We start from the raw sequence: 9,465 nt of genomic DNA, 5'->3' as shown, positions 1-9,465 counted from the left end.
AAATGTTTACTTGGGAATTCCTTCGGGTATGATAGAGAAACTGCTAGCTAATCCTTTCATAGGTGATGGAACATTACATCCCGATTTGCATCTAATCTATGTGGATGAAGTCTGTCGATTATTTAAGCTTGCAGGTATTCCAGAGGATGTTATCAAGAAGAAGGTCTTCCCTTTATCTTTGAAGGGAGATGCATTGACATGGTTGAGGCTATGTGATGATATTGGATCATGGAATTACCAACGATTGAAATTGGAATTTCATCAGAAGTTTTATCCTATGCATCTTGCTCATCGTGATTGTAATTATATATATAATTTTTGGCCTCGCGAAGGAGAAAGCATCGCTCAATCTTGGGGGAGGCTTAAGTCAATGTTATATTCATGCCCCAGTCATGAGCTCTCAAGAGAAATGAATATTCAAAAAATTTATGCTCGACTTTCTCTCAGTAATCGCTCCATGCTCGATACTTCTTGTACTGGATCTTTTATGATGAAGACTATTGAATTCAAATGGGATTTATTGGAAAGAACTAAACACAACTCTGAAGATTGGGACCTCGACGAAGGTAAGGAGTCATGTATAACACCTAAGTTTGATTGTGTTAAATCTTTTATGGATACCGATTTTTTTCGTGATTTTAGCACTAAATATGGACTTGACTCTGAGATAGTAGCTTCTTTCTGTGAATCCTTTGCAACTCATGTTGATATCCCTAAGGAGAATAGGCTTAAATATAATCCTCCCATTGAAGTAAAAGTAGTTGCACCTATTAAAGTTGAAGAAAAGACTATCACTTATAATGTTCCTGTTGTTCCTACTGCTTATATTGAGAATCCACCTTTCCCTGTTAGAATAAAGGATCATGCTAAAGCTTCAACTGTAGTCAACAAAAGTAATATTAGGACACACAAACCCCCTGAGGAAGTTAAAGTTGAACCTAAAATTGCTATGGTTAAAGATCTCTTGGCCGATAATATTGATGGGCATGTTATTTACTTATGCAATGAAGCTGCTAGAATTGCTAGACCTGATGCTAAAAATAAACATAGACCTGTTGTAGGCATGCCTGTTATTTCCATTAAAATAGGAGATCATTGTTATCATGGCTTATGTGTTATGGGTGCTAGTGCAAGTGCAATACCTCATTCCTTATACAAAGAAATTATGCATGATATTGCACCTGCTGAGATAGAAGAGATAGATGTTACAATTAAACTTGCCAATAGAGATACTATTTCACCGGTTGGGATTGTTAGAGATGTTGAAGTCTTGTGTGGGAAAGTTAAATATCCAGCTGATTTTCTTGTTCTTAGTTCCCCACAAGATGACTTTTGTCCCATTATATTTGGTAGACCCTTCTTGAATACTATTAATGCTAAGATAGACTGCAATAAGGATATTGTTTCTGTTTGTTTAGGGGATATGTCTCATGAGTTTAATTTTGCTAAATTTAGTAGACAACCCCGTGATGAGGAATTGCCTAGTAAAGATGAAATTATTGGTCTTGCTTCTATTGTCTTTCCTCCTACTGATCCTTTAGAACAATATTTGCTAGACCATGAAAATGATATGTTTATGAATGAAAGAAGGGAAATAGATGAAGTATTCTTTAAACAGGGACCTATTCTGAAACACAACTTGTCTGTTGAAATCCTAGGGGATCCTCCTCCACCCAAGGGTGATCCCGTGTTTGAGATTAAACCATTGCCTGGCACTCTTAAATATGCTTATCTTGATGAAAAGAAGATATATCATATTATCATTAGTGCTAACCTTTTCAGAGCATGAAGAAGAGAAATTATTGAAAACTCTGAAGAAGCACCGTGCTGCTATTGGATATACTCTTGACGATCTTAAGGGCATTAGTCCCACTCTATGTCAAAACAAAATAAATTTGGAGAAAGACGCCAAACCAGTTATTGATCACCAACGACGGCTAAATCCTAATATGAAAGAAGTGGTAAGAAAATAAATATTAAAGCTCCTTGAAGCAGGTATAATTTATCCCGATGCTGATAGTCAGTGGGTAAGCCCTGTCCATTGTGTCCCTAAGAAGGGAGGTATTACTGTCGTTCCTAATGATAAAGATGAATTGATTCCGCAAAGAATTATTACGGGTTATAGGATGGTGATTGATTTCCGCAAATTAAATAAAGCTACTAAAAATATCATTACACTTTGCCTTTCATTGATCAAATGCTAGAAAGATTATCCAAACATACACATTTTTGCTTTCTAGATGGTTACTCTGGTGTCTCTCAAGTACCTGTGTTAGCTAATGATCAAGAAAAGACTACTTTTACTTGCCCTTTCGGTACCTTTTCTTATAGACGTATGCCTTTTGGTTTATGTAATGCACCTGCTACCTTTCAAAGATGCATGATGGCTATATTCTCTGACTTTTGTGAAAAGATTTTTGAAGTTTTCATGGATGATTTCTCTATTTATGGATCCTCTTTTGATGATTGCTTGAGCAACCTTGATCGAGTTTTGCAGAGATGTGAAGAAACTAACCTTGTCTTGAATTGGGAGAAGTTCCACTTTATAGTTAATGAAGGTACTGTCTTGGGGCATAAAATTTCTGAAAGAGGTATTGAAGTTGACAAGGCTAAAGTTGATGCTATTGAAAAGATGCGGTGTCCCAAGGACATCAAAGGTATAAGAAGTTTCCTTGGTCATGCCGGTTTTATAGGAGATCCATTAAGGACTTCTCAAAAATTTCTTGGCCTCTGACTAACCTATTACAAAAAGATATTCCTTTTGTCTTTTTGATGATGATTGTGTAGAAGCATTTGAAATACTTAAGAAAGCCTTGATTTCTGCACCTATTGTTCAGCCACCTAACTGGAATTTACCATTTGAAATCATGTGTGATGCTAGTGATTATGCTGTAGGTGTTGTTCTAGGACAAAGAGTTGATAAATTTTTTAATGTTATTCAATATGCTAGTAAAACTCTAGACAATGCCCAGAGAAATTATGCTACTACTGAAAAGGAATTCTTAGCAGTTGTATTTGCTTGTGATAAGTTCCGACCTTATATTGTTGATTCTAAAGTAACTATTCACACTGATCATGCTGCTATTAAATATTTTATGGAAAAGAAAGATGCTAAACCTAGAATTATTAGATGGGTCCTCTTGCTACAAGAATTTGATTTGCATATTTTGATAGAAAGGGAGCTGAGAACGCCGTTGCAGATAACTTGTCTAGCTTAGAAAATGTTCTTGATGACCCACTACCTATTGATGATAGCTTTCCTGATGAAAAATTAGCGGTCATAAATGCTTCTCGTACTGCTCCATGGTATGTTGATTATGCTAATTACATTTTTGCTAAATTTATACCGCCTAGTTTCACATACCAGCAAAAGAAAAAGTTTTTCTATGATTTAAGACATTACTTCTGGGATGACCCACATCTTTATAAACGAGTAGATGGTGTTATTAGACGTTGTATACCTGAGCATGAACAGGAACAGATCCTACGCAAGTGTCACTCCGAAGCTTATGGAGGACACCATGCTGGAGATAGAACTGCACATAAGGTATTGTAATCCAGTTTTTGTTGGCCTACTCTCTTCAAGGATGCCCGTAAGTTTGTCTTATCTTGTGATGAATGTCAAAGAGTTGGTAATATTAGTAGACATCAAGAAATGCCTATGAATTATTCACTCATTATTGAACCATTTGATGTTTGGGGCTTCGATCATATGGGACCGTTTCCTTCCTCTAATGGGTATACACATATTTTAGTTGTTGTTGATTACATTACTAAGTAGGTGTAGAAGCTATTCCAACTAGTAGTGCTGATCATAACACCTCCATTAAGATGCTTAAAGAAGTTTTTTTTTTGAGGTTTGGAGTCCCTAGATATTTAATGACTGATGGTGGTTCACATTTTATTCATGGTGCCTTTCGTAAAATGCTTTCTAAGTATGATGTTAATCATAGAATTGCATCTCCATATCATCCATAGTCTAGTGGTCAAGTAGAACTTAGCAATATAGAGCTTAAATTAATTTTGCAAAAGACTGTTAATAGATCTAGAAATAATTGGTCCGAGAAACTTGATGATGCATTATGGGCTTATAGAACTGCATACAAAAATCCTATGGGTATGTCTCCATATAAAATGGTTTATGGTAAAGCATGTCACTTACCTCTTGAACTAGAACATAAGGCATATTGGGCCATTAAAGAGCTCAATTATGATTTTAAACTTGCCGGTGAGAAGAGGTTATTTGACATTAGCTCACTTGATGAATGGAGAACCCAGGCTTATGAGAATGCCGAACTGTTTAAAGAAAAAGTTAAAAGATGGCATGATAAAAGGATACAAAAGCGTGAGTTTAATGTAGGTGATTATGTATTGCTATACAACTCTCGTTTAAGATTTTTTGCAGGCAAACTTCTCTGTAAATGGGAAGGTCCTTACGTTATCGAGGAGGTCTACCGTTCTGGTGCCAAAAAAATCAACAACTTCGAAGGCACAAATCCGAAGGTGGTGAACGGTCAAAGAATCAAACATTATATCTCAGGTAATCCCATAAATGTTGAAACTAATATTATTGAAACCGTAACCCCAGAGGAATACATAAGGGACACTTTCCAGAATGTTTCAAACTCCGGAAAGGATTAGGTACGTGGTGCGGTAAGTAAACCGACTCCAAAACAGTTCTAATGGAAATTTTTTCTCCGTTTTGGAATATTTAAGAAAATAGGAAAATAAGAAGCAGTCCGGAAAGGACACAAGGCTTCCACGAGGGTGGAGCGTGCGCCCTACCCCCTGGGCGCGCCCCCCTGCATCATGGTCACCTCGTGTGCCCTCTGGACTCCGTTTTCTTGCACGATACTTCTTATGGCCGGCAAAAAAATCATTATATAATCTCCCGAAGGTTTTGACCACCGTACCATGCAAATATCCTTTGTTCTTGTTTTGAGCTGTTTTTCTGACAGATCTAAATCACCATGATGTCTCCAAGTGGCCCCAAGGACAAGTTCTTCAAGAATGTCATCAACCCCTACCTCGCGGAAGTTCTGCAACATCCTCAAACCATTGAGATGCGTGAGGGGTTGCTGCACATCCGCGATGTTGAGGGACCAAGGAGGATCAGAAGTGTGGAGACAAGGCTCGAGGCAATGGAGCAACAAGTTTTCGAGTGTCAGGAGATGGTGGAGCATGGACTCGACTCCAATCACATAATAATCACGGAGTTCACCAACAACCACAAGCTAGACGCCAAGGACATTGGGGAGGCCATCTTCAAGCTTCATGAGAAAATTGAGCACCTCCAAGCCTAGATCTACGACCTGCAAAATCAAAACTGTGAGTATGAATATAGATTCAAGAGGATGAGTTTGGCTGCAGATTTAAGGATCCCAGAGACTCGATCATCCTTCTATGATGGTGAGCCTATGCCTTGGAAGAGGGACAACAAGCCTACATCATCAACAACTCCATCTCCTTCACCGTCAAAAGAGATATAATCACATGGGTATGGGCACTCCCCTTGGCAACTGACAAGCTTGGGGAAGTGCCTCGGTATTGTATCACCATCACTTTTATCTTTACCGTTTTTCTTAGTTCGATCCTTTTGATAATATCTTGATCTAGTAGAATAAAGTTTTAGTATGATCTAGTTGTGAGTTTTGCTTTATGATCTTCCTATGTAATCGAGTCCATGAGCTATATATAATAAGGATTAGTGATGAATCAAGGGCTTGATTATTTTGCTATAATCTTGAGGGAATAAAATAAAAGAGAAGAAATAAAAAGAAATAAAGAGATCATGCATATGGATCTTATGGAGAGTAATGACTTCACATATAAAAGTATGATGAATAAAAGTTATTGAAAGTTGACAAACATAGTTTTGGTCATCGTTGCAATTAATAGGAAGTAATAAAGAAAGAGAGGTTTTCACATATAAATATACTATCTTGGACATATTTTATAATTGTGAGCACTCATTAAAGTATGATATACTAAAGGGTTGACGTTGGACAAGGAAGCCAACGTAATGGGTTATGTTTTTCTTACATCTGAGATAAATTATATTGTCATGGATCATCCAACATGTTGAGCTTGCCTTTCCCTCTCTTGCTAGCCAATTTCTTTGCACCAAGTAGAGATACTACTTGTGCTTCCAAATATCCCTAAACCCAGTTTTGCCATGAGAGTCCACCATATCTACCTATGGATTGAGTAAGATCCATCAAGTAAGTTATCATTGGTGCACGCAATAAAAATTGCTCTCTAAATATGTATGATCTATTAATGTGGAGAAAATAAGCTTTATACGATCTTGTGATGTGGAAGAAATAAAAGCGACGGACTACATAATAAAGGTCCATATCACAAGTGGCAATATAAAGTAACGTTCTTTTGCATTAAGATTTTGTGCATTCAACCATAAAAGTGCATGACATCCTCTGCTTCCCTCTGCGAAGGGCCTATCTTTTACTTTTATCTTCTACCTTATATAAGAGTCATGGTGATATTCACCTTTCCTTTTTACATATTATCCTTTGGCAAGTACAATGTGTTGGAAAGATCCTGATAAATATAGCTAATTGGATGTGAGTTTTCATGAACTATTCTTGTTGACATTACCCTTGAGGTAAAAAGTTGGGAGGCAAAACTATAATCCCCTATCTTTCTCTGTGTCTGATTAAAACTTCATACCCATAAATATTGCATGAGTGTTAGCAATTGTGAAAGACTAAATGATAGTTTAGTATGTGGACTTGCTGAAAAGCTCTTATATTGACTCTTTCCTATGTTATGATAAATTGCAATTGCCTCAATGACTGAGATTAGAGTTTGTTGGTTCTCAATGAAGTTTATGATTCATACTTGAAATTGTGATTGAATTGTTACTTTAGCATAAGAGATCATATGAAAATACATATATGTTGATGTTCTAAGAATGATCATGATGCCCTCATGTCCGTATTTTATTTTATCGACACCTCTATCTCTAAACATGTGGACATATTTTTTGATATCGGCTTTCGCTTGAGGACAAGCGAGGTCTAAGCTTGGGGGAGTTGATACGTCCATTTTTGCATCATGCTTTTATATCGATATTTATTGGTATACATTATGTCACAATACTTATGCCTATTCTCTCTTATTTTACAAGGTTTACATGAAGAGGGAGAATGCCGGCAACTGGAATTCTGGGCTGGAAAAGGAGCAAATATTAGAGACCTATTCTGCATAGCTCCAAAAGTCCTGAAACTTCACGGAAGTCATTTTTGGAATTAATAAAAAATACTAAGTGAAGAAAGCACCAGAGGGGGCCCACACCCTGGCCACGAGGGTGGGGGCGCGCCCCCTGCCTCGTGGGCCCCCTGACAGGCCTCCGGTGCCCATCTTCTGCTATATGAAGTCTTTTACCCTGGAAAAAATCATAAGAAAGCTCACGGGATGAAACTCCGCCGCCACATGGCGGAACCTTGGCAGAACCAATCTAGGGCTCTGTCGAAGCTGTTCTGCCGGGGAAACTTCCCTCCGGGAAGGGGAAATCATCACCATCGTCATCACCAACGATCCTCTCATCGGGAGGGGGTCAATCTCCATCAACATCTTCACCAGCACCATCTCATCTCAAACCATAGTTCATCTCTTGTATCCAATCTTTGTATCCAAACCTCAGATTGGTACCTGTGGGTTGCTAGTAGTGTTGATTACTCCTTGTAGTTGATGCTAGTTGGTTTACTTGGTGGAAGATCATATGTTCAGATCCATTATGCATATTAATACCCCTCTGATTATGGACATGAATATGCTTTGTGAGTAGTTACGTTTGTTCCCGAGGACATGGGATAAGTCTTGGTATAATTAGTCATGTGAATTTGGTATTCGTTCGATATTTTGATGAGATGTATGTTGTCATCCCTCTAGTGGTGTCATGTGAACATCGACTACATGACACTTCACCATTGTTTGAGCCTAGAGGGAGGCATTGGGATGTAATAAGTAGATGATGGGTTGCTAGAGTAACAGAAGCTTAAACCCTAGTTTATGCATTGCTTCGTAAGGGGCTGATTTGGATCCATATGTTTCATGTTATTGTTAGGTTTACCTTAATACTTCTATTGTAGTTGCAGATGCTTGCAATAGGGGTTAATCATAAGTGGGATGCTTGTCCAAGTATGGGCAGTACCCAAGCACCGGTCCACCCACATATCAAATTATCAAAGTACCGAACGCGAATCATATGAACGTGATGAAAACTAGCTTGACGATAATTCCCATGTGTCCTCGGGAGTGCTTTCCTTCATATAAGGGTTTGTCCAGGCTTGTCCTTTGCTACAAAAAGGATTGGGCCATCATGCTTCACCTTATTTACTTTTATTACTTTCTACTCATTACAAATTACCTTATTACAAAACTATCTGTTACCGATAATTTCAGTGCTTGCAGAGAATACCTTAGTGAAAACTGCTTATCATTTCCTTCTGCTCCTCGTTGGGTTTGACACTCTTACTTATCGAAAAGGCTACAATAGATCCCCTAGACTTGTGGGTCATCAGCGGGTTTATTGGGGCTGCCATGGATCTGACAAGGCCGATCCAGTATTTTATCTAGACTGGATGGACCATCTCTGTTTGCCTTAAATGACTTCTTCCTTTGACCGATTTTGGAGCCACTGAATCCGACGTTGACCCTTGTGTCTTGGGTTTCTGCATTATTGTTGTGACGCTTGTCTTTATTGCGTCATGGCTTGCCATTGCTGTCCCTGACTTCTGAGGTGCCAGGATCGCCTGCGCTATTGCTTCTACGGGCGAGCCAGCTATCTTCTCCCGTGCAAAAGTGGGTCATTAGTGCGGTGAGAGCTTTCATGGACTTTGGCTTTTCTCGGTCGAGATGGCGGGAGAGCCACTCGTCGCGGACGATATGTTTAAAGGCTGCGTGTGCTTCGGCATCTGGACAGTCGACAATTTGGTTCTTTTTAATTAGGAACTTAGTCCAGAGTTTCCTGGTCGATTCTCCGGGCTGTTGAACTATGTGACTTAAGTCATCGGCATCTGGAGGTCTGACGTATGTGCCTTGGAAGTTGTCGCAGAAGGCATCTTCCAGGTCCTCCCAGCTGCCAATAGAGTTTTCAGGCAGGCTGTTCAACCAGTGCCGAGATGGTCCCTTGAGTTTTAGGGGGAGGTATTTGATGGCATGAAGATCATCACCGCGGGCCATATGAATATGGAGAACAAAGTCCTCAATCCATACCGCGGGATCTATTGTTCAATCATATGATTCGATATTCACGGGTTTGAACCCTTCTGGGAATTCATGTTCCATTACGGCCCGGGTGTGATTATGCTTGTCACGTCCGGCTTGATAGCCGTCGTCGCGCGTCGGGGCACACCCCCGCGATCCGTAGATCGATCTGGTCGGACCTGCTTATTTTGCAGGTCCTGCCGTAGGTCATATGTATATCCCCAAGCTATTGTGTCT

This window comes from Triticum urartu, chromosome 2A (assembly GCF_056163025.1).
Source record: "Triticum urartu cultivar PI428250 chromosome 2A, HENAU_Tu73, whole genome shotgun sequence".
Taxonomy (NCBI): Eukaryota; Viridiplantae; Streptophyta; class Magnoliopsida; order Poales; family Poaceae; genus Triticum; species Triticum urartu.
This window is presented reverse-complemented; position numbering follows the sequence as displayed.